Genomic DNA, 23766 nt, shown 5'->3' with positions numbered 1-23766 from the left:
TGGCTTTGGAATTTCCTTCCTCCACTGTTTTCTAATACACCATTTTGGTGCACATTAGAAACACTGAATATCACACACCTCAACCTTTCCTCCCTTGAAAAGGGAAAAAGATATGAAGACTTGATTAATTTCTTTTATGAGGTTTGGTTGCTGTATGTCACTAGAAGCAGATCAGGCAGAGGGGAAAATAAAGAAAACATTTTTGTAAGCAGTAGAGAATTTTCCCCTTTGAAAAAGAGCTAAAACTTCATTAACATTTCAGCCAGCTTTAAATTAAAATTTGCATCTGAAAATAATCTATAATGTGTTTTGAGTGCCAGTGAGTCACATCAGGGCAGTATCAGCAGAAGTTTCTTGTGTGCACAGCTTGTGATGTGGCTCCTGTACCATCAGTCACAGTGCTACTGTGCCACTCATGCTGGTGTGAGGATGCCCATGGAATTAACACTTGGCCTGGCGCTGATCACGTAAAGCCAGTGTGCCACAGGCCATGTGGCTGGCTGGGGCAGACTGAACAGTGCAGATGACTGCTGGGTCCTGGATTCTACACCTGCTTTGTTTGCAGGCTGACTTGGCCTAGTGTTTTTGATCAAAACTAGTCCTATTCCATTCCCTTGCAATAGGACTGTTTACGGCAGAGGAGGTTCCTCTTAAAACATTTCTGTAGGACAGGCCCTTTGAGCATGCCAGCAGAGTGATTGGATCATCATGCACCTATCCCTACACCACTGAATGGTGACAGTTTGATTTTTCTGCCCCACTGAGCACAAGTCATCGAGTTTGATGTTGGGAAGGGGAGAGGTCAGAAGTGAAGCTAGCAGCTCTGCTGTGCAGGCAGGACAAATGGGAAGACTGCTCTGTCTTCTGCCCTAGGTTTTGCACATATAAGAAGATGTAGGTATCTGCAGCATGCAGCCTGAAATGTTTTTGTTCCTGAAAGGTTTTTGTGTCAAATCTACATGGATTAGATTTGTAGCTGTCCTGAGCAATTGGTACCCCAACTGCAGAGCCTTCGGAGAAAAATGCTCTGCTGAGTGTATCATGCTTTTGATAGGGCATGTGTTGGAGTTCCTGACAACTATTTCTAAAGGGTTTTCCTTCATGCCAGGTCTTAAAAAATTATTTTCTCCTCTTTTTCTTCCCTCCTCTCTCCTCAGGGAGCTAGAGGGCTTGACGCATCCTTTACATCCTGCATTTACTCTGACCACAGCCCCTCCCTGTTCTCACGAGTGGAGCTCAGCCCTGCTTCCCTTCCTGTTGATTCCCAGTCAGCTACATGGTAAGTTTTCATTATCTCTAGACTTGTTGCCACGAGGTAAAACTCTGGCAGACTCTCTCTAAAATCCATTAGCACTGGGCATTGAGGGCAGAGCACTTCATGCCCATCAGAGATCAGTTGTATTCCAGGCTGGCTGCAAGGAAAGGAAGATAGTATTGAATTAGCATTGGAGCTGAACTTCAGCATAGATTGTTATAGGAATAAAATATGAAGTAAAATATGTGACAGAATTAAATCCATCAGTTCTAATAAAAGAAACAGAAGAAAGCAAAGAAATATTGGACCCTTAAATCCCATTAACCAGGCCAGAGAGAGAATGCTTTAAAAGGAAGCTGCACTGTATCTTTTTTCATTGTTTGATGAAATAATCTTTTTCACCCTTTAAGTAGTGTGTTTAAAACTCCTAGTATTTCTGAAACAAAGAGAATATACAGCCACCGAGCTAGCTGGTTTTTATACCTTCCTTTCTGAGTATTGTCCTTCAGTGCAATACAGAGCCATTTCTTTGTTCTCACAAGCTAGCAGTTAAATTGTATGTAAATGTATGCAAATTAGATGCTGTCTAATAAAGAGAGTCATTAGATGGAAGAAATATTTAGTTTAGGGGAAAAAAGAGAAGAAAGCAGGTGTATTTTCCAATAGAAAAATGTAAGATTGCAAAAGCCCCTCAAACTTTGGGTGAAGGCTTTTTATAAAGCCATTAAAATATTTTCTAAAAGGCTTGCTCTACTCTTGGTCCTATTTTTGTGTGGTTTTTTATGTATGTGCACTTCTGTGTTCCTAAAACTCACTGACTGTGCCATACATACAAACATGTAAGCATTGTATTCATAAGTATTTTATTTCTTTAAACCATGTAGCTGTGAATTTACACACATGTACCTTGTACTACGGTGTGTTTTCTGCTGAGTAGATAGACATGGAATTCATGTGGTAAATTTTATTTTCATAGATAGATTTATTCATTGTATGCTCTGACTGGATACCTTTTCTCACTAAATCATCTTCCTTCATTTTATCAACCCATTCCTCAACAATTTTAAAGCTTTATTTTTTTTCCCCCGTTTTATTTATTCACCAGATCTCAATGCCAGATGCATTTCCATTCTTTCACTTGCATTTTCTGCCAAGTTATCTCTTTTGAGGTATGGACCTGATTTAATCCTGAAGCAGCAGTGACCTTTCTAAACATGAAGTTGCAGCTTCACTGTCAGGTGTCATAACACTAAATGCTCAGAATGTGAAGCTTTGTGTCATCCAAAACTGGAGATTCCACACCCATGGATGGAGCACTTGTATCCATCTAGGCTCTGAAAGATTTAGAATAGATGAACCTTATTTTCTTGCCACTTCTAAGGAGATGAAATTTGAGACTTTTCTCTCTCTACCTTTTCGATTTCTACTCCTGCTTTTTCAGCACTTCTGTTTGAGCAGACCAGTATACAAAGGTGATATGGCTCAATTATCTTGAAGTGTTTTTTTGTATTTTGTTTCTGATGGTGAGTTAGCATGGTTTCAGGCAGAGGCAATAGCTGTATGTCAACTTGCCCATTTTTTGTGTTGCAGTTTTGCAAGTCTGGAAGTCTAAAGACATATATGTATATGTGTATAAAATATATGTATATAGAAATAATGTTGTTTAAATATTTACATATAAAGCCAAAGGATTGGCTTTCTTCCCAGAATTACTGGAACTACCTTCCCCAGGAACATTTGGACTTGAGAAATCTCTACAGCAACACTTTTTACTGAAACTAAGCAACTTGTGAAGTGAGTAACTAGCTCTGCACCCTTTGTTGTTCATATGGGTTCTTTAGCTTAGGATGATGGAGAGACCTCTCTGCACGGGTAGTTCATTTCCAGCTAATTATGAATAGATTGTCTTTTATTGCCATTTCCACCCCTCAGTTTCTCCTTGGCTTATTTTATGAGAGAGGTCTTACGGGGGAAGCTTGGACAGAGTGGGAGTATTTTTGCCACAGTTCTAGGACAGGTCCATGCTGTATGCTGTATCTGAGCAGTGTGTGCAGTCTGGGCACTGCATTCCTTTCTGGACAGCTTAAGAGCAGTCAGGCTGATCACTCAGAGCAAGCTGCCCAGTGTCCCAACCACCCTGGCTGAGCAGTCAGCAGAGAAACCATAACGTCTCTGGTACTCAGTGGGAAATATAGGCAGGGTGATTGTAAGGGCATGGTGGAGGTTTGGCAGAGAATATTTCAGTTACTCAGGAAGGCATTATAGAATATGTAAGGTGAAGATTGTGAGGAATGCAAAGGAAATCTGAGCTGTAATACAAGGATGCTAGAGAGAGATGAGGTTGAAATGAGGAGTAGCATGGGATATACTGGTAACTAGGAGGGATGAGGCCATGTTAGCAAACAGAAAATGTTGGTGGTTTACTGACTCACTTGGGGAACCACTCTTCTAGGCTGTCTGGCTTTGAAAGTCCAGGAGAACTGAGTCATTAGTGATGCAGGCATTTAACATGGATGTTTACACAGAGTTTGCAATCTAGGTAGGTGTAGTAATGCACATTCTTCAGATTTTGGGAGGTGGTGGTTAATCCTGAAACCCTAAAGGGGGGAGATTTACCCTGGACATGGAACAGGCTAGCAAACAAAGTACCTGCTGTCTTTCACATTCTTGACCAGGCTGCAAAAAAATACATGTAGCTGAGTGATACTCAAATGGGGAAAGAGTGATTAGGGGCAGGGCTTAGGGGCAGGGATCTGATTAATTCCATAATTCCTTCCCATGCTTCCTGTGGTCTGGAATAATTGTTCAGGGCAGGAGAGAATTCAGTGTCTACCTACTTTTGAGGATATGGATCTTGCTACCTTATCTATCTCAACAATAACAATAATAGAGCTTTCCTACTCTTGGAGTACATTGAAAGCATATATATGCATTAAAAGATTTGAGACTTCTGTATCCTGTGATGATGAATCCAATAGCAGTACTCTAGACAGATATGGGAACCAAACCCCCAGTGTATCAGATCAGGCATCCATCTTGCTAATGTCTCCAGCTCCAGCAGTGGGAGGCACAAGAAATCCTAAGTTGTAATAGTGGAACAACTCATTTTTTTCACTAGTGATCTTGATAGCAAATGAGAATTTTTAAAGTTGTACCTCTCAGGAACTTGTGCATCTTTAAAGAAATAGTTTTAAGAAATAAAATATGCCACACTAAACTAATCCTACAGCTAACAAACAGGCATTGGGACTAGCAGCTTTTGCTATTACCTACTGCTTATTATTGTTATTATTATTATTTCTTTTTAATTATGCAAAGTGCTAATCAGTTTGATTATGCACAGTGCTAATCAGGTTAATTATGCAAAGTGCTAATCAGTTATTCTCTAAGCACACGAGGAGAGCAGAGGTGCTGGCAGTGAATGGTGGTTCTAGATGGGGGTAGTCACGGCAGTCATTCCTTATTAAAAGAGGAGTAGGTGAGATGATAGGGGTTTTTGCTTCCATTAAAAAGTAAATAAAATAATAATAAAAAAAAGAAAGCCACGAGGGGGATAGTTCTGGTGGGGTAATTCTTCTTTCACAGCAAGGCAGACTTTTTTTCCAAGTCAGCTCATGCTGTTGGATAATTTCTGTAGTAGTTGGAGTGCACTGATTTGGACAAATGTATTGCAGAGGAGTCTTTTAATGGCAAGGGTACAAGGTGCGCCCACTTAATAGGTCGGGGTGCATAACTAGAAAAATCACAAATTAAGGGAGTTTGGTCAATCTAACAGAGTCACCTTTTAAGCACTGGTAAGTGGGGTAGTGATAATGTAACATGGATGGCAGTGGCTCATGTGTTATTACGGCTGAAGATCCCGTATGCGCATACAAAATGTGTTTCTTTCAGTGTAATGCCTTTAAAAGCTGTAGGAATGCAGGATACCTTATCAGTGGAACATATGCTAGGCTGTGTTTTTTCTTCCCCTTTAGCACTAAACTAAAAACAAGAATTTTGTGTTCCTGTGGAACAAGATCTTTTCACTAAGCTACGTTCTCCCACCAATCACAAAAGATTCAGTGTGTCTCTCTTATTATGCTCAGTGTCTAATATCTAACCAGTATTCCTTATTTGATTATGTTTCAGTATTGGTGTGGGATACATAAGCATTACTTTTTTCAGTTAATAATGGAGATGACATTCCCAGAGCAGAAAGCTACTTGCTCCTAAAAGTCCTGGGCAAATGATCCTAAGAGATTTTTGCAGTCATTAAAACAAAAGACTGCTTCATATAAGGTCATCAGTACTAGAAGGTTACTGTACCAGCAGTGCAAGAGAAATATTCCTTGAAAAATTAAGCATTGAAGGTACTAACTTATGGGGAGTCATGAGAAATTTTGAAGCGCATTTACGGTAGGAAGTAAAGCAAAACGTCACTGATAGATGGCTTAAACCAGAGCCAATATTAATAATACTGCCTTCTTGGCTTTGTGACTACTCCAGAAGATTCTGATTCTTAAAACAAGTTTACTACCAAATATGTCGTCATAGATGTTCATCTAGTCTTATAAATTGTTTCTGGTGTTAGAAATCTAGCAAATCAGTGGTCCAGCATCAGGTCTAGTGCCTTAGATCTGGAGGAGGGTAGTATGTGATGCCAATAAAACTTAAGTGAGAGGGGAGGACACCAGACACCAGTGTCCTGAGACTCTGCATGCTTTGCTGTCAAAAGCATCCACATTTTTTTAAAGTGGGAGTCAAACCCTGAGAAAACAAAACTTGGAAGTTTTCAGTTTCCTATGGATATTTCCCTATAGTATCTAAATGCTTCTGTAGAGTCAGAAGACCCTTGAAAGGCCATTAGGATAAACTCCACACCCATAGTATTTGTATCTTAGAAATATAAATCTACCTGAGACATAATCATAACTTCTCTTGAATTTCACCATCTCAGATGGCTGTCCTTCTTATGAATTGGAGAACTAGAAAGGGAAAAATCATATTCTGCTCCTAATCCTATTCCTGTCTTTGTAACCCTTCTAAATTGCATTACCTTGCTCTGCCTTAGTTTATCTTGATGGCAAAGTATGAGGTGGTTTTTGAGTCAAGGGTATTGTTTGCAAAGGACTTTGACATCTCTGAACTAGGGGGGTTATAGAAGTCATGTGTACTATGGGGAGTTGTATTATTAAGAAGCATCACCAAATCTTGTAATGTTGTGTAAATTAGTGCAAGATGGCACTAAAATGGTTTGTGTATTCCTAAAGAGTGAAATAAGTGGATGGAGAAAATGCAGTTGCCTTGACATGAAGCTAATGAGTTAGCAACAGATGAGGAAACCCCAAAAAGGAAAGCTGTGCAGAGAAAGTCATTGCTTCAAAATTCCTTTTCCACTTTCTTGAGAACCTGGTGTTCAGAGGTGTAGGCTAACTGCTCCTCAGCCCAGTAGGAGCTGAGTCTGCTCGTTGGCATTCACACAACTGGGAGCTGATGGAAAATTAATAAAAATAAGATTTTAAATGTTCAGCCTGACCTTTTAAAGTTACTGACTTGCATTCAGGTTACAAATATACAGCAATTTTCTCTTGAGCTGCAAAGATTCTAAATGTTAAATCAGTAACTCAATCAGACTAGCAGCCCTTCTCCTCTCTGTTCTCTCGTGCCCAGCTGCCATTACTGGAGTAAAGAAACAAAAAAACTATCTAAACATTTCCATATCTTACACCAGTACTTGGAAGAAGCCCCAGTGACATAAACTAACACAAAGTGACACATTGTTTAAAAAGTTGTTTTGAATGTCTTCTCCCATTGATCTTCTGTAAGGGAGATAAATAAACACTGTGTGTGGTGCAGCCAGACTGAGTATTTTTGCTCCTACAAATGTTTATACGTTCTCTGGTGGTTGTTTGCAATGCTGTTTGTTGACTGGAGATTCCAGACCTGTATGTTTGTAATGTATACATTTACAGGAGCAGTGCAGTTTGGGGACTTCAGTCAGGGTAATGCCTCTTTATGAACACTGCCAGGTGAATAGTGGGTGGTTTGTTTTCTCCTCCTTCCAAAGTAGTGAATTTGTCTTTGTGCTGCCAGTGAAAGAGAGGGCTGTGGTGGCAGGAACTTTAGTAAAGCAGGACCTTTAGGTCCATGAGGAAAGCCATATAGGATTTGTCCAGTAGGATCAAGTTACTTCAGCTTTTCATCTAATTAACAAATAACTATTGCACTGTCAGCTCATTCAGTGGCAATGAGGATTATTTTCTCTCAGGAGAAAGTGACTGAGGTTGCTACAGAAAACAAAATTCCTGTAGGCTGAGACCACTTCTGTTTGATGGTCCTCTCCCCTGTCTTGGAAAAAAACCTTTGCCTTTCTCACTTTTTGTTATTATCAGCATCTTAGTCCCCAGGGCAGTGGGATTGTGTGGAAGATTTGGGGAATGATGCAGGCACTTTCTTCCACTAAACTGAATGAGCATAGCTGCCTGAACATAATGTATGTGTAGGAAGAGTTCAGTCACCATTTCTCCTGGAAGGTGGAACTTCCCTTGAACCCATGCTTCTGTTATGTTTGTGTAAGTTAAAATTACGTGCTTTGGATGTTCCAGCTTGCTTTGCACTTTCCTTTCTCCTCTCTCATGCACCTTATCTACATTCATTAGACACAGGTTTCTCTGCCTTGCAGTTACCATCACAGAAACCACTCTCATTTGAGTATAAGCTTTATTGACATGTAACAAATTTTAATTAGTTTTAGTAGCTTTAAACATAAGTTTTAGGAGAGCTGCTTCTGCCTCAGGTTGGCTGTTTATAAATCTGCTACTAGAAGAAAACATTTATTTTGACCCATGCTAAAAATATTCTGATAACATCTAAGAGTTCTTGTGTCTTCATGGTTTGGAATGAAATCAATTAAATTACCTTTGTGGCAGGGAAGTATTTCTTTTATTCTGCTCTATGCTTGTGCATCTCACCACCCTGACACTAGCTGTTCCATGAAAATAAGAAAGACCTACTGCAATGAGCTTCTTAATGAAGCCTCTCAAAAGGCAGTGGTCTGTCTGGTGGTCCTGCAGGTTGCCATACTGTTGATGGCCACAAAGCACTGATATGTTGGTATGTAGCTCTTTTTCACTTGGCTGCTTGGAAATTCAGGGAATTAAATGCATGGGGGAAAAAAAGTTAAACAATATTTCATTTACTGAGGTCAAACCTTTAAACATTAGAACTGAAGTTGACAGAGCAACCTTAATTCAACTTCCCTGTGCTTTTCCAGTTTTTTTATGATCACATGCTGCTTTTGGTGGGAACTAATCTTTTCATAAAAAACCTAATGGACCTGTGGAGCTGTGGTGGAATAGAGATTCTGTAGTAAGAGGCTGTTTTCTTTAGGGCCAGTTGCTTCCCTTACTGCAAACACTGGAAATTGTTTAGTATATTAGGCAGAACATATCAGAAAACAAAAGGGTGCTTTTACTCTCAAGATTACGGTGAGAGCATGCATGTGCTTAAAGCAAAAAATGTGCTTGAACTGAGTTGCTTGTAAAATCAGACATCTTTAGGTGGGTTGCAAAGCAAGCTAGTATTTCTGCTTTCTCTTACCAATTCACTTACTTATTTTAACTCTTCACTATTTCTACCTTTTAAAACATTCTGTTTGATTTCCTTTAAAGCAGAAAATAAAGTCAATACCAGTAGTGACAGCCTACCCTGGTCTTGCACCACTTTTCTGGTATGCAAAAGACTTTTTCTTTTTCCTTTTTTTTTTTTTTTTTTTTTTCCCCTACTCTATGAAATTGCAATTTCTAGGATTTTGACTTTCAGTTGGTAGGAAATGCACTATGTTCCACATTTATTCACTGACAAAAGTGCATACAACTCTTCCTGACACTTTTACAGTTTAGTGGGAGACACTGCTCTAAGTAGAATGTGTCTGTCTGTTGCCAGGTCCGTTTTCTAAGTACGGGGAATTCAGCTGTTTTCTTGCAAATTCTTCTTTTCATATTTTATTATACAGGGAGAATACAAGGAGTGCTTGTTTCTTTCTTTCTTTTTTTTCCCCTCCAGTTGACACAATCAGTATTATTTGAAGAAAAAAACTTCTGCACACAGAATGGGAAATAGGGTGGGAAAATGTAATAGGAACTGCAAATCTTTTCTGTCTTGTCTGAGTAAATGAGAGCTGATGAGAGATGCAGCACAATGAGGTCTAGGGAATGCTTGCTGAACTGGTATATAAAGATTGTTTCATTTTGCTTCATTTCATTTTACTGTATTGAATTTGAAAGGGAAAATTGCAGCTGACATGAAAGTTTGCTGTGGAAACACCTTCGGTTCCAGTACCCTTGACGTGAACCTGGGCAAACATGAAAAGGAACGTTAAATAAAGTAGTGTATGAATTGTTTAGGTGTGCTTCAGAAGCTACTTTTTGAAGAGTGCCCTTTCACAAAAAGTGTCCCTGCCTCTCAGGTTATTCTGCTTCTTCTGTTTTTAATCTCTTAAAGTGTCATTCTGGGTCATCTTCTGGGTTTTTTGTAATTTGGTAGTGGGGGAAGGGTGAGTCAAAACCATACTGATTTGTAAGACTTTGTGGTAACATCCTTTTTGAATGTCAGTTTTCAAGAAAACTGGAAGGAGATTATTTCTTCCCCCATTTATGCCCACCCTAAAGGTTCTTCTCCCTTTTTCAAATAAATATAACTTAGGGGAACTTGGTTCTAGATGGGACACTACTACAGCAATGAGCTTCTCAATAATTTTACTTTTACCTTGCGTGTTACAAGCTGCTAGAGTGATTGCACATTGTTTGCTGGCAGGAGCAGATGTGAGTCAGGTTAATCTGAAAATTGTTTTTCTTGCTTTACCCTAGGCATCGTTAATTCTCAAAAACTGGGGAACACAGGATTTTTTATGCCTAAATCAAAGTCAGTTTTGCGTCTGAAGTAATGCATCATGAACAGCTAACATTGCTGTGTGAAAGCTCTGACAATGCAGACTGTAAGATTTGACACTCCTGCCAGAGCCATTACCCTTGGGAGAGATCTTTGATTATAAAACATCTAAAAATTAAACTTTTTTCCTAATCCAAATATGTAAATTGTAACATTCAGAAGTAAGATTCAGCAACCTTGTCTTCAGAGTCCAGCCAGGGTACTCTCATGGCAGATTTGTGTCATGAGCAGATTTAAGAGTCTTCTCTTGGAAAAATTTTTTACCGTCTGGAAACTTCGGGATATCTGTGAGGTAGGCATGCTTGGAAAGCCTTTGCCTGGATAGCATTAATGCTTTGTACACACCTTCCCTAATCAAAGTCCCAGAGAGTGAAGAGGTGGGAGTAGGATTGGTGGGCACTGGAAGAGAAATGAAGGGGGGGTGGTTTTACTTTTCTCCAAGCAAAGGGGTGGTTTAATGGCATTGTGTAATACAGCTCTTCTGCTACTTTGAGGGTTAGGGAACGATTGGGTAGGTTATTTAATTCCTCCCCCCTCCGCCCCTGCCATTACCTCCGCCTCTAAATGGAGACCTGCAAGTGCAAGGGTACCCATAGGGATGTCAGTGTCTCTGGGTGTGATTATTCATTCCAGGGAGCATCGTTCAGCTCCGTTTCTAAAATCTGGGTGTTGCTAAGTGCAATGGATTCATGAGCCTAGTTCAAGCACAATCCACTTTTTTTCCATGGCTGTGGTTTTGGAAGTGGAAGGGTTCCTCATTGTTTGTTTGGTTGGTTTTTTTCTCCAGATAAACTTCAGGCTCAAACAGGGAAATCTTTGATAACAGAAGAGAAGTGACAAAACCAAAATTCTTCTTGACCTAGGAGTAGACAGTTCATGGAAAAGGGAGGTGTTCCCAGTGTCATGAGTAAATGTAATGGCTACAGAGCATTAATAAATGATCTAGGAATTTAAAAGCTGATTGAAATGCAGAACATTTTGGAATATTTGGAGGGTGGGATAAGGCAACCACTCTTTTCTATAAATTTTTCTAGTCCAAGTCTTTATGCTGTGCAGTCTGACTAGCTATGCTATTTCATATACAATAGTAATTCAAGGAATGTTCTTTTTAACAGAATAAACAAATTTTTGCTGCTTGACATGTGAAATGTTTGTGCTAGTAAATTCCACAGACAGCCTCTTCCCCCCCCAGTATTGTTTTGTCTGATTATACAATCTTGAAAGTTTAGAATTGACTAGTTTACAGTAAGAAGCATTAAGTAAATGCAATTTCCCTATTTTTAATAACAGAAGCTCAAATTTCATATGAGATCACACCAGTACTCCAGTGTAATTAAGTTTATGGTTTTCTTATGCACTTCAAATGCCTGTGATATGCAGTTAATAGTATTTTTCAGACAAGTATTAGGACACCTCAGCAGTGATGCCAGTGTGGGATGGTGTCTAACAGCAGTGCAGACACCACAGAACAAAGGAAATTGCAAGACCCTGTTATAATTTGTCTAAAAATATGCATGACAGCAGACCTGAGTTTAGAAAGTGATAAGGCTTTGAATTAGAGTGAAGCTTCATAAATGAATCAGGCATGAAACAAGATTTTCAAGCTTGGCTTTAAGTCCAGTGTGTATTGAGAGTGAAATATGGCTGGATCTCAGATCTTCTGCAACTTGGATCTTGTGTAATGGCTGTACCCCAAGTCTATTTTCTGCTATGCAGATTTTTAGCGTAAGGCAATATAAGACTGCATAGGAAGATCTGGAGAAAAGCTTTGGATGAACTTTCCATCTGTGTACATATATACAGATACATTTTTTGTTTGTTTGCTTGCTTGCTTGCTTGCTTGCTTAACGGAATCATGATTTTTTCAATACAAGAGCATTCTTTTTCTATTTCTAAGGAAAGAAAATAATACTGAAGATGACTAAGAATTCCAGAGAAGTGGGCTGGAAGAAGTAAAACAAAATATTTCATTTAATTTAAACTGGTGGAGATTTTTTGTTTACTTCAGAGAAGTTTTGATTTTCAAATGTTTTGAAGATGAAGGCCAAAATTTTCATATTATGAGGAGGAAGAATGTGTCTGACTTGGCTCCATGTGACATGCTTGTTGAGCACTGAGCCTTACTTAGGCTTGGATGTAGAGCTGGATTTGCACACAGTGTGTGTGACAGCTCTACAAATTAGAAAAAGACCTGATTATTCCAATATCTTGGACTGTATGGGCCAGAGTCTGTAGCATCAAGATTTTGTGGTTCTTGAGATTCAGGTTGGTTGTGTACAGAAGTGTTGGAAGTGAGCCCCTGATTCCTTTCTGAAGCAATTCCCTCTGATACAATCGGGCTGTCAGGCTTGCTGACAGTAATGGCAAAGTTCTCACATGTCAGTAAAGCCTCTCCTCCCTTGGAAAGCTGAAGAACAGCTTGCTTTATGTAAGTATTTAAGGACAAAGCAAAGCCCAATAGGTGATATGTGGGCCATGTTCTCAGTCACATTTCCAGCTCCTGAGCTAACTCCTGTGCAGTGCTTAGCTGTGTTGTGGGGACAGCAGATCTGGGAAGTCCCTGGCAGGTGGCCATAGAATGGCCCTTCCTTTACTTTATTAAAACAGCACATGCAAATGCTAACCGTTTGTTTTGTTCATGCGAGTTTTTGCCCATGCAAATTGAGACTGCTGGTTTCCTTCATTGCACGTAAAGAGGTTGGAATGTCCTTTTGAGGGGGAAGTAATAGCAAGGATAGTTTAGTAGCACCACTTTTTATTCTGTTTGCTCCTTAATCAAACGAGAACCACTCAGACTTCAGTGTGACTGGTGAAGCAGTGAGGACCACAGGGTTAGCCCCACAGGTACTGACTGGTGTCAGTCCTAAGGGGAGCTTTCTTTGTCTGATATCTGCCTTTTAGGGGAACTGTTGGGGGGTGGGAAGCAGCACAGTTGGGATAGGCAATGGGAGTACCTGCTGTGGCTTCAACTGCCCATTGCTGGCTGGGAAATGCTAATTGACATTTGAGAACGTACTTTATATGAGAAAGTGATGAGTGAATGGAAATTAAAACAAAAGGGTTGAAAATAGAGCTGTAATCAATCTAGCCTTGCATCTCAATAAGCCAGGGGCAGTATTTCATAGTGAATTTGGGGCAGATATTGCAGCAAGTGACACAATAGCAGGGGGTCTTCCCCCCCACTCCCTCCTCCCCTTCCATTAAATCTACATTTGGAAGGTGGATGGTGCTGACTCATAAATTAAATTGGGGTAATACATACAGTGTATATATATTTCTGTCACTTTGTCTCAAATTAAACACGAACCTTCTCCCCTGACAAGATGATAGAAAAGTTAATTGCTCGCCCTGGCTTTAAATTGGAATTTGAATTTGCAAAATGCTAAAGGTTTATGAGATCTAAATCATGAAGAGCTTAAATTACATTCCTGTGATAAAATATTAATAAATCAATTAAAACATAAGCCGAGTATAATATTACTTTTTTTGTAGGAACCTTGAACACAATAATTCATTAGAGTGTGCAGTAACAATTATTGTATCTTTTTTAATTTTCTTTTTTATTAGTTTCTCTTTTTTTAAACTGGGGAAAAGGCAACATCAGAGGGGAAAACACCACACAATGGTGGAATATTATCCTGGTACCAAATCTAGTCATCTCCTAGTAACGCTGCACGTACATACAAAAGCATCTGAACACCCTGAGCTCCACACATTGCACCATGGCTCCACTATAATGTGACCCACTGACTGAAAGCTGGAGGCTGTTTTTCCCCTTTTCACCATGGGAAAGAAGGGCAGCAGCATGGGAGGAAGGCAAAACGCCTTACTGCTCCTGTTTTGTGTTTTTTCTTCTCCAGCCTCTTTCCATGACATTTTAGCATTTTCTTTTTTTTTTTTTTTTTTTTCTCCCTTCTCTTTATTGGTATAAGATTGGTATGATTTCAGTGTCAAAACTATCAAAAAATTCTCAGATTTTTCTATGAAACTGCCTGAGTTTTTTTGTTGTTGTTGGGGAAATTCAGGTTAGAATTGGATTTCATTGCTAGATTTTTAGTTATGTTTTGAACAACTCTCACAGCTCTAATCTTTACATAACCCATTTCTGTGTACTATATAAAGAGCACTTCAGGCACAGTGTGGAACTTAGTTATTATTTGAGGAAGGAGGTGTTATGCTAGCTCAGCATGCATTTCTTATATGCAAACATTAATACACGAGGAATGCAATTATTACATATACCTGCACACCTCTAGTGCCTGTGAAGGTGCAGATTCCTTTGTCAAGTGCTTTTTACCTTCTGTGAAATGACTGGACTGCATGTCTGATACAGCTATGCTTAGTAAAGGGTCTAATTGCTATTATTACATTATTTGTGTTTGAATTCTTGAAAGGTTATTTAGTACAAATTATGTGTTGGTGCCGAATTGGCAGCTCTGGGGACTGAAGTCTGCCGTACACATCCGTAGGGTGGGTCCCGTGGCTGAGTGTGCTCTGCCCACCCTTTCCTGCACCTCGGAGCCATGCACAGCCAGCACTCTTGGCAGCCTGGGAGGGTCTACTTCAGACTCTCCTGGTTTTGCAATTTGCAGCTTAGACCCTGGGTTGTGCAGATTGTGTCTGCTGCAGCCAAGGGTTTTTGACTAAAGCAGAGCATCCAAATAGAAGTCCCAGCCTGGTCCCCCTCTCTGGGGCAGGAGGGCTGTGCAGGAGGTGGCAGGGAAGGGGTGCACAGCTGCTGCTCCCACCTCTCCTGGGAGCAGCCTGCAGCCATCTCCCTCCAGCAGCATGGGGCAGCTGTGTTGGCCAGCTGAAAGCAGCCAGGGCCAGAATCAGCTGGGGAAAACAGGGACAAGAGATCCAGGAGCAGGTGGTGGCTTGTCCTTCTAACCACCTGTCTGAGTAATGCTTTCCCGTGCTCCCCAGAAGCTATGACAGGCGCCAGTTTTGCCTGGATATGGGATCCCTCATGATGCTCAGGGCCCCCTTCATGGTGAGACCATAATGAGTTCATTGAAGGATCCTGCTTTATGTGCTCCTGGCTGTCCTGACTTGGGAGTAACCTCAACTTAAAATTAAATCTTAGTTTTTACAGGCTTTTGCATTTGCTGTCCCTCTGCTGATGAGACCAGGTGGGGTCTGTTGTAGTGAGGCAGAATAAAATCAAACGTTGTGTTTCTAAGCACACGTACCATATCAGTACTGCTAAGCTCTTCATCAATATTAAAGAGTCAGTTGTTAGTTTTGACATGCACTGTTTTTCATTTTCCCCATTTCATGAAGGGGGAGAATGTGAGAAAAGTCACTTTCCACCAGGTCTCAGTGTCATGTAGCAAACCAGTGGTGGTGATTCAAGGGACTGTATGTCTCCTAGCTGCCCACCCTTGCACTGAACCTCACTAAAACTGCAGAAACGCCTGTTCATCAGGAAGTAAATGATCTGAGCTTGAAACTGAGCTTGTTTTGTGCAGACTGAGAAGCAGCCATCAGATGCAATAAGCTTCTTGTGGCTACCAAAATGAGGTAGCATTTAAACAAACAAGCTAAAACTGAAGGTTTCATATCACCAACATGGTCTTATCTTCCTTTGTTATGATTGCAGTAGATTGTTGAGGGTTGACCCGGTATTATTTATTCATGGCACTTGATAATTACATTTACTCAATAGATTCCATACTTCACAATTCCTGTTACAGAGTGTGACTGAATCTTTGTGCATTCCTGTAAATAAATTTTTTAAATTGGATCAGTCAAAATTCATGTGTGTATAGGGAGGTGTTCCAGATTTTTCTTGTGTACGGGGATAACTTTCAGCACAAGTTATAATACCAAGTTATTTGTCAGTGTTGCCTTTTGTTGAATCATAGGAGTTACACTGGTGAAATCATAGAATCGTAGAATGGTAAGGGATTGAAGAGGACCTTAAAGATTGTCACTGCCATGGGCAAGGACACCTCCCATTAGACCAGGTTGCTCAAGGCCTTATCCAACCTGACTTTGAACCCTGACAGAGTTGGGCAATCCACAACCTCCCTGGGAACCTGTTCCAGTGCTTTTCCCTGTGGCACGCTGTCCTTGCTGAGAGGTGAAGCAGACTAAATGCACAAGAGCATTGTTGGCTCCTGCCCTGCATGGAGATGGAAGATTTTTTTAGCCATAGGTGACATCAGGTGCTTGAGGTGGTGAGTTGAGGCTACGTATGGGCTCATAAAAATGGCGAGGAGGACACAGACTGGTGAGTGCCAGTACAGGGAGTACCCTACAGTTTTGAGGACCATCCTGTCAAAGAATTTACTCCCCTGTCCCACATGAGGACTGCCATCTCTTCTTTACTCTGCCCCAGGGAGGCAGCCAGAGGGACGAATGGACGGACAGACGCTGCTGTAAGTGCCTGTTGGGGGCACTGAGCTCCTCGCCGATGATGGTAAACATGATTTGGCTCCCACGCTCTTGTAATCAGGCTTACTCTTGCTGAAACAGAGATTGCTCTATTGCAGTGCCAGGCCTGTAGCAATACCAACTGTTAAATAATAAACAGGCCCTGGTTGCTGGCAGCAGCTCCCTGCCCCCGCCGACACGCGGAGCCCATTCCCTGGGTTTACCTGCCCGTGCTCCGGAGCGCGAGCAGCGCTGTGGTGGGCAGAGATGGGAGCAGTGAGGAGACATCAGTCTCTGTCGAACCCACTTAGTTTATTGTTCTCCAGGGACCTGGGATGGTACAGCCAGCACGCAGTGCTTTGGCAGCACTAACAATGGCTGGGCTGTCGTTCTAGATAATATTACAGAGTTTTGCCTGATGCGTGGAGTATGTTAGTCCTCGGCTCAACTGCCCATTTTCTAAGGTCTTATTTTCTTTACCTTTATTTTTTTTTTTCTGGTTTTTTTGGAGGGGGTGAGGTAGGTGGTGGGAGAGATGAATTTTCTGTGAATTAAAAAAAATAAAAAAATGGGCTTAACTAAGTTGTTCTCCTGCTGCCTGAATGGCATTTATTGTTTTATTGCATTAATAAGTATTATCAAGAACTTCTCCAGTAGTTTATTGTTAGAATGGATGCCGAAATGAAGAGCAGTTTTTTTAGTGAATGAAGGGACTTCATTATGGAAGTCACTCCAACAATGTAGAAAAAAATACATCAGCAAATAAGTCTTCACTCTTATCTCCATTTTCACCACTTCTGTAGTTTTCATTTGATTTTCTTACTACTATGTACACTGTATGCATGTGGAAAACAGTATGTCCTGGTTTCTGTAGAAGTGAACCTCGAGCTTGGAGATCAGTTAGGAAAAATATTGTGATATTGTGAAGAAGAAGAGATTATACCGCAGAGTTAAAATGTAACTGCATGAATAGACGCGAGCGTATATATTAATTTCCCTTTCGTTCTTCAAAGCTAGAGTGGAACACAAGCCAGATTTTTCACTTGGTGGGATAATGATTTTATTTTTTAAAACCCGTTTATGAAATGAATTGGAAGCAAAGATTTTTATTTTTATTTTCTATTCCACGCTGCTACAGAGTTCTGTATTTGGAGTCAGTTAAACTTTGCACTGTATAGACCATTTTGGTCATCTGTGAGGGAAATCACTTAGCTGTGGTTTAGGCATGGCATGGATGACACAAAAGATCTTTGTGTTTTTAACAAATATTGCGCTGTAAAACGTGTGGTGTCTTCCAGTGTTCTGGAGGGAATTCTGTCATAAAATTCCCTATCAACTCTGCTTGAAACTCCACCCTTTATCATAATTATGGCAGGTGCAAGTATAAGGAAGCAAATGTAATTAGTAATCAGACCTGTGAGTACTGCCCTGTCGCCAGCTCTTTATTTCCTCTATGTAGCTTTGCCATTACTGATCTGAGAACCCTGTAAAGCCCTTGCATAATTAATGTTTAGATTTTAAACCAAGAAACCCCAGATGGTGAGGTCTGGGGCTCATTGATGCTGCTTCCTCTAAAAATAGAGGGCATTCATGTGAGCATGTCCATCCATTTTCAATAGGTGAGTCAAGTTAAATACTCTTGAACAAGGTGGGATAACTTGAGTTTGTCTAAATCCTTGGGCCAAATCTCATCACGTGGGGTTTTCAGATCATCTAGATGATGTTAGACATGAGCAGTCTTTGCTTCCCATGCCATTTGTTTTCCTAGCATACTTGAACACTTCTGAAAATTCTTGTGTGTTTTTTTAATCATCCCTGAAGGCTTTGGCCTGAACAAGCATCTGGCATTTGATGCAGTCTGTGTTGAGATTGCAGTAATGACTTCTTCCCCTGTTTGTCATTTACTTGAGCAGATCTCTACAGACGGTCTTTTGATTTATTCTCAATGGGAGCAAGTTGGAGTTCAGTGCTGCTGGATGTCTTCAAAATACAGGAGAAGTACAGACAATGAACTTGTTGGTTAACATGTTTGTTCTGAAAGTTGTAGAATTGACATAGTTTTATACTTTTTTTAAAACTTTTTTTTTTTTTATTTCATAAGAATGTTGAAGCAATGCCAACATATAATTTTCAGGAGTCTTGAGCAGGGCAGCTACAGGTATGCAGGGAGAGGCAGTGCACTCAGGAGATTAATGAAGTGCCTTTGCAGCTGCTATTGTAGAAGCTGGAAACCTTGTTTCATTAAGCAGAAAAATAAACTACAGAAACAGAAGACTCCCTCTCCTTCTTTCTAAAAGTGTTTCCTTTCTTAAAATGCACATTTTTAATCCAGTGGGAAGAGTCTTTTCTTACTGCTGACATACTCCTTAAATCATATTGTTTTCAGGCAGTAGGTAGAGTGTGTAGATGAGTGACATTTGCTTGTAACTGTAACTAAAACATAGTTTTAGTGACATCAAAAAAGTGATTGCATTTATAAGCCGAACCATTTACAGCAGATAGAACGAAAATGTAAAGCTAGAGTTAGGAATGGAAAACATCTTTTATCACTTTGAGTGCCTGCAACTGTGCCATCTTGGGGTGTGATATATTTAGGGTTGCTGGTCAGTACTTGGTCAAGAGAATCACCAGGAATAACAGGTGGGACCCTTGGAAGCGATTCAGTAGGTGGTGCTGTTCCCTTGAAGCCAGCTCTGATTCTGTGCCCAGCAGGATATTTACAGGGTTGTTTATTTCTTCAGCTCTAGCTTTCAGGTAGGACTTGGGACTTGAAAATTAGCTATTTACTGCCATAAGAAAATCTCATCATCAGTGCCCTTTGGTTTTTTTTAGTTGTAACAGTATTCTTAGACCATATGTGAACTTTCAGTAGCATGGATGGTGGGAAATATAGTAGAGGATAAAACATAATGGTTTCATATTCATCTCGTGTATGCTTGAACCTGAAGCAAATTTCAGAATCTGTGAATTCCAGGAGTCGTAACTGGAAAATCAACCCAATGGGGACATGGGATAATGGCTTTAAACTGAAAGAGAGCAGTTTTAGATTAGAAAGAAGGAAAAAAATTCTTCTATGAGAGTGGTAAGGCACTGGAACAGGCTGTCAGAGAAGCTGTGGATGCTCCATCCCTGGAAGTGTTCATGGCCTGGCTAGCTGGGGCTTGGAGCAACCTGCTCTAGTGGAAGATGTCCCTGCCCATGGCAGGGGGTTGGAACTATGTGATCTTTAAGGTCACTTCCAATTCAGTTTTGTGATCCTATGCTTTTTTCTTTTCTTCTTTTTTTTTTTTTAATGTACTGTGTGGATAGCAGACCTGACTTGGCTTCCAGCGCGAGGTGAAGTTGAATCCAGACGCAGACCTAGAGAAGACTCCAAGCATTCCAGTTCTGGGAGTTGCTTGAATGTGATCTCTTAGTGATGGCCCTCCACTGAGCTACATTCTGGTAAAATACAGTCACTCAACTAACAAACAAAGCAACACATATTTTTCAGAGGATATGACCAGTGTCTTTCCAGGCTTTCTCCAGAATTCAGAATTCTTCTCAGAAATCTTCAGAAGCAGTGAAACTTCTCTTCTGTGCTGGACTCATCTTTTGTGGGAGGACTGCTTGGTGCGGTGTACCCAGAAGGGAGAATGTTCTTTTCGACTCTAGAGGTCACATGAAACATAAAGTCAGAAATTTCTTTTTGTAAGGTTTGAGGTCAGAAAGATCATTCATGTTCTGAAACCAGTTTTGCACAGATTCTCTCCATCCTGAACCCATCAGGAGGTTAAAGCTCCTCCCTTCCATTGGTAGTTTTGTTCCACTGGTCAATTCCCTTGCTGTTTAAAAATGTGAGATTTGTTTCTGCTTTGATTTGACTTTTCTTTCTTTCATTCTTGGCTTCACATTCCAGACTTTGGTTCTTGTTACGCCTTTCTTCACCCGACTGAAGATCTCTTTAGAAAACAATGCTACAGAGAAAAGTAAAAATGCCTTTCCAAGCCTACTCACTACCTCCTGTTTATGCCTCCAGGGATTGCTTTGGCCATCTTTGCCACATTGCAAAGATTTCTTATTCATGTTTGGTTCTTTATTTGTCATAGTTCTTTCAGAATCTCTGTTTTTCAGGGTGCAGCACACCCCACCTGCCCCCATGTCCCATCCTGTAAGACATTATGTGTTCCTTGTTCTTGAAGGCTTGCCCTACTATAAAGTTTATTTGAAAGAACAGAAGTTTTGAAAAACCTGATTGTCCTCATCAGTTGATGTCCTGTTCTCCTGATATTTTATCAATCTTTGCATCACCTTGAAATTTTTATCAGCATATTAGTTATATGATATATTAGCATCTAAGTTATAAGATTTTATAACTTATGAGTAATTCATCAAAATGCTGAGTAGTGTTGTTGTTATTACTAATTTTACCTGTATCTTCTTCTTAGGGTAATAGCTGAGGGTCTTCCGTTAGTTAAATACATGCTTTCATTGACAGAACTAAAATGTTCTGCAGTAGTCCTAAGTCAAATGCCTGTAAATCTCTAAGTGTATAAGTTTTTAGGCTTATAAAATACATATCCACACCGAAGAATGAAAGCAAGTTTGTTTGACAAGACCTATTTTCCATAAAACTGTGTAAACTAGCTTTAATCACTTTCCTACCTTTCAGTTCTTTATCAATAATTTCAGTCAGCATACATCAGTGCAATTCTACTGGTGTCAGTAGATTTGTACATTTTGCTCACTTACAGTGTTCCTAATGAGTATGTGTTACTAAAGAAAGCAAAAACCAAAGCAAAAGTAAGTGCTAAAGATACTGCAATGTACTTGGGCACTTTTTTATTTGGAGAAGCAGTCTGTAACTTCTCTATGTGGTTGTGGATGGAATGCATTGGTAAGTCCCAGCAGTCCCCGTAGGCAGAGTGGACTCTGGGGAAGGTCACTAACTGGGATTTTAATCCATCAAAATGTTTATGAGATTTCTTACAAAAATTAGAATTGGATGTGAAATCTTCTTTTATCTTGCATCCAGCATATGTATGTCCTTTTTGGGCATTGAGACAATACTCCCAGTCTTTTCTTGTTTGTATTAAGCTCAGGATTAAGTTTGGTTTTCCTGAGCTGGTCTCTTCCATTTCCTGAAGTTCGTAAAGGGAATCTAGTGGGGAAGTTCTCCACACACCACAGAGTTGGAGGGTACTGCTGAGCTAGCCGTGAAGCAGCTGTGTTGGTGTGGAGGCAGGAGGCTGATGACTCCTGGAAACAGATGCGTCTGCCTTTCAGATAGATTCAGACATGGTTTTCTTTCCTATTATGTCTTGAGATGCTTTGTGCTTTAAACACCCTATTGTGTCTAGTCAGCCTGAAATATTTACCATTTACGTTAGTAAATGAAAAATAAAAAATGTTGAAATGCTGTGCAAGTAAGGTTCTTGGACTACTGCATTTGATTGTCTAGTGTATACAAATTTGCAAGATGTGGGTGAGAGTTATGTGTAACAATATTTGAATTTTCTATAAAATAAATATGTGGATTTTGTTTTTCTTGATGGTGTGGAGACTTGACCAAAATTGGGCTGGCATGGATGGCCAAAAAAAAAAAAAAAAAAAAAAAGAGTGTATCAGAATGACCTACTTAAAAAAATTAAATTGGAAAAAAGAGTAATGGCTTGTAGCTATGGGATAATGGAATTTGGGACACATCATAGTAATCTTGCTTTTAATTGACAACAGGCATGTTTGTGCTTTATTATGGAAGGACTTTGTGATCAACATACCATTGCTGCTTGAAACACTACACTTTTTATGATACTGGTCAGAGAAAACAGTCCAGAATTCCAATCTCCAGGTCCAGGATTTTCATTTAAATCCATTTGCATTGTATTCTGAGGGAGATTCACTGTGATTATTGAAAAACAAACCCCACACAGTCTTCTTCTCCCTCAAAAAATCCTCACTTTCTTTCTGAACATTGAAACTTTTTCCTGCTCAAAGGATGGTAAAGGATGGTTGGTGTTTCTGGAGAACATTGTGTTAAAAATATTTGGTAGGGAATCCCTATTTCTGTATGGTACAAGGGATTGTTGTTTCTGATCTAACTCCGGGCATTATGGTGATAGAAATATTTCCATTGCCATAATGTGTGGATTGTACAAGTTGAAGTGGAATGTAACTGATTTCTATGTTCTAATGATACATAAAATTCATGAGTCTCAAACCTACTCTTTTAGAGTAGACTTATTTTACACAGTGGCCATATTCTGAAGCTTCATAAAAGCATTCTGCTTTCAAGCCCTTACAAGGAAGATCTTAGTGATAAACCAATTGAACAGCATTTTTAGCTGATTTTAAACTAAGTTTTCTTACCCACAAATTTGTTATCGTTTTCTCATTCTTCTTGATGAAAAAGGCATTTTTTGTCTCAATTTATCTATACATTCAGTCCATAAGCCCTTCCCTTAAAAGTTCTCAGTAGATTTGGTGAGATACTATATGCCTTGGAGAGCCTGAATGATTTATTAAAATCCCACCTTTCATCCCCTTCCAAATATGACAGTCAGAATTCAATGTGAGAATAATTACAGCTGTGCAGTTACAGCAGTTCTGAAAGACAGGGTAATATGAAGACTCCAGAGGAAATGTTAACAACTCTAATAGTTTTTCATAAAAGACAGAGAAACCAGAGGTTTAAACAAAGAATAGGTTAAAGTAAAATAAAAGAGTTAAAAGCCATCAAGGACTAGTTGAACCATGGGACAGATGATAAGCAAGCAAAAACTTGTTGTCCAAAATACTGATATCTTGCTGGCAAAAAAAGACATGTCTCTTATTTGCCCAACTAGATAAGTCACAGGGGGACACAGGAACTAAATGAATCTCTTTCAGTACCTCTCTCTGAAATACCAAATTAAGGTTAGTGGCTACATTTGACAAAGAAAAAGTGTTTCATCTGTGCTGCACATAGTGAACTATTAGTATGACTGCAACATTTAGACAAATTGAATGGTGTGCTATTGTCCATCATCTTTTTATTCTCTTTTTTTATCCTAATATTGAATAATTCATAGGAGAAACGATCACTTCGTAATGCCACAGACTCACAGCAGGCAAAACTAATTTTACATGATATGAAAACAGATTTTATTTATTTAAGAGTAATATTTAAAGAAAACAACAACTTTTTTGACACCAGCTGCTGGGAAATAAATAGAATATTTTATGAC

The 23766-nt window shown here is 39.8% G+C and overlaps 1 long non-coding RNA gene across 3 annotated transcripts in view; it reads left to right on the top strand.

Moving 5' to 3' along the window:
* The window catches only part of LOC136375449 (uncharacterized), a 411577-nt gene that overhangs the window by 90041 nt on the left and 297770 nt on the right, over positions 1–23766 (top strand). For all 3 annotated transcript variants that reach the window (XR_010746077.1, XR_010746078.1, XR_010746079.1), the window contains exon 3: positions 1158–1279. This is a non-coding gene — a long non-coding RNA (uncharacterized lncRNA). The remainder of the gene's footprint in view (positions 1–1157; positions 1280–23766) is intronic.

The sequence above is a fragment of the Sylvia atricapilla genome, chromosome 2 (genome assembly GCF_009819655.1).
Source record: "Sylvia atricapilla isolate bSylAtr1 chromosome 2, bSylAtr1.pri, whole genome shotgun sequence".
In the NCBI taxonomy this organism is placed as follows: domain Eukaryota; kingdom Metazoa; phylum Chordata; class Aves; order Passeriformes; family Sylviidae; genus Sylvia; species Sylvia atricapilla.
This window is presented reverse-complemented; position numbering and strand designations above follow the sequence as displayed.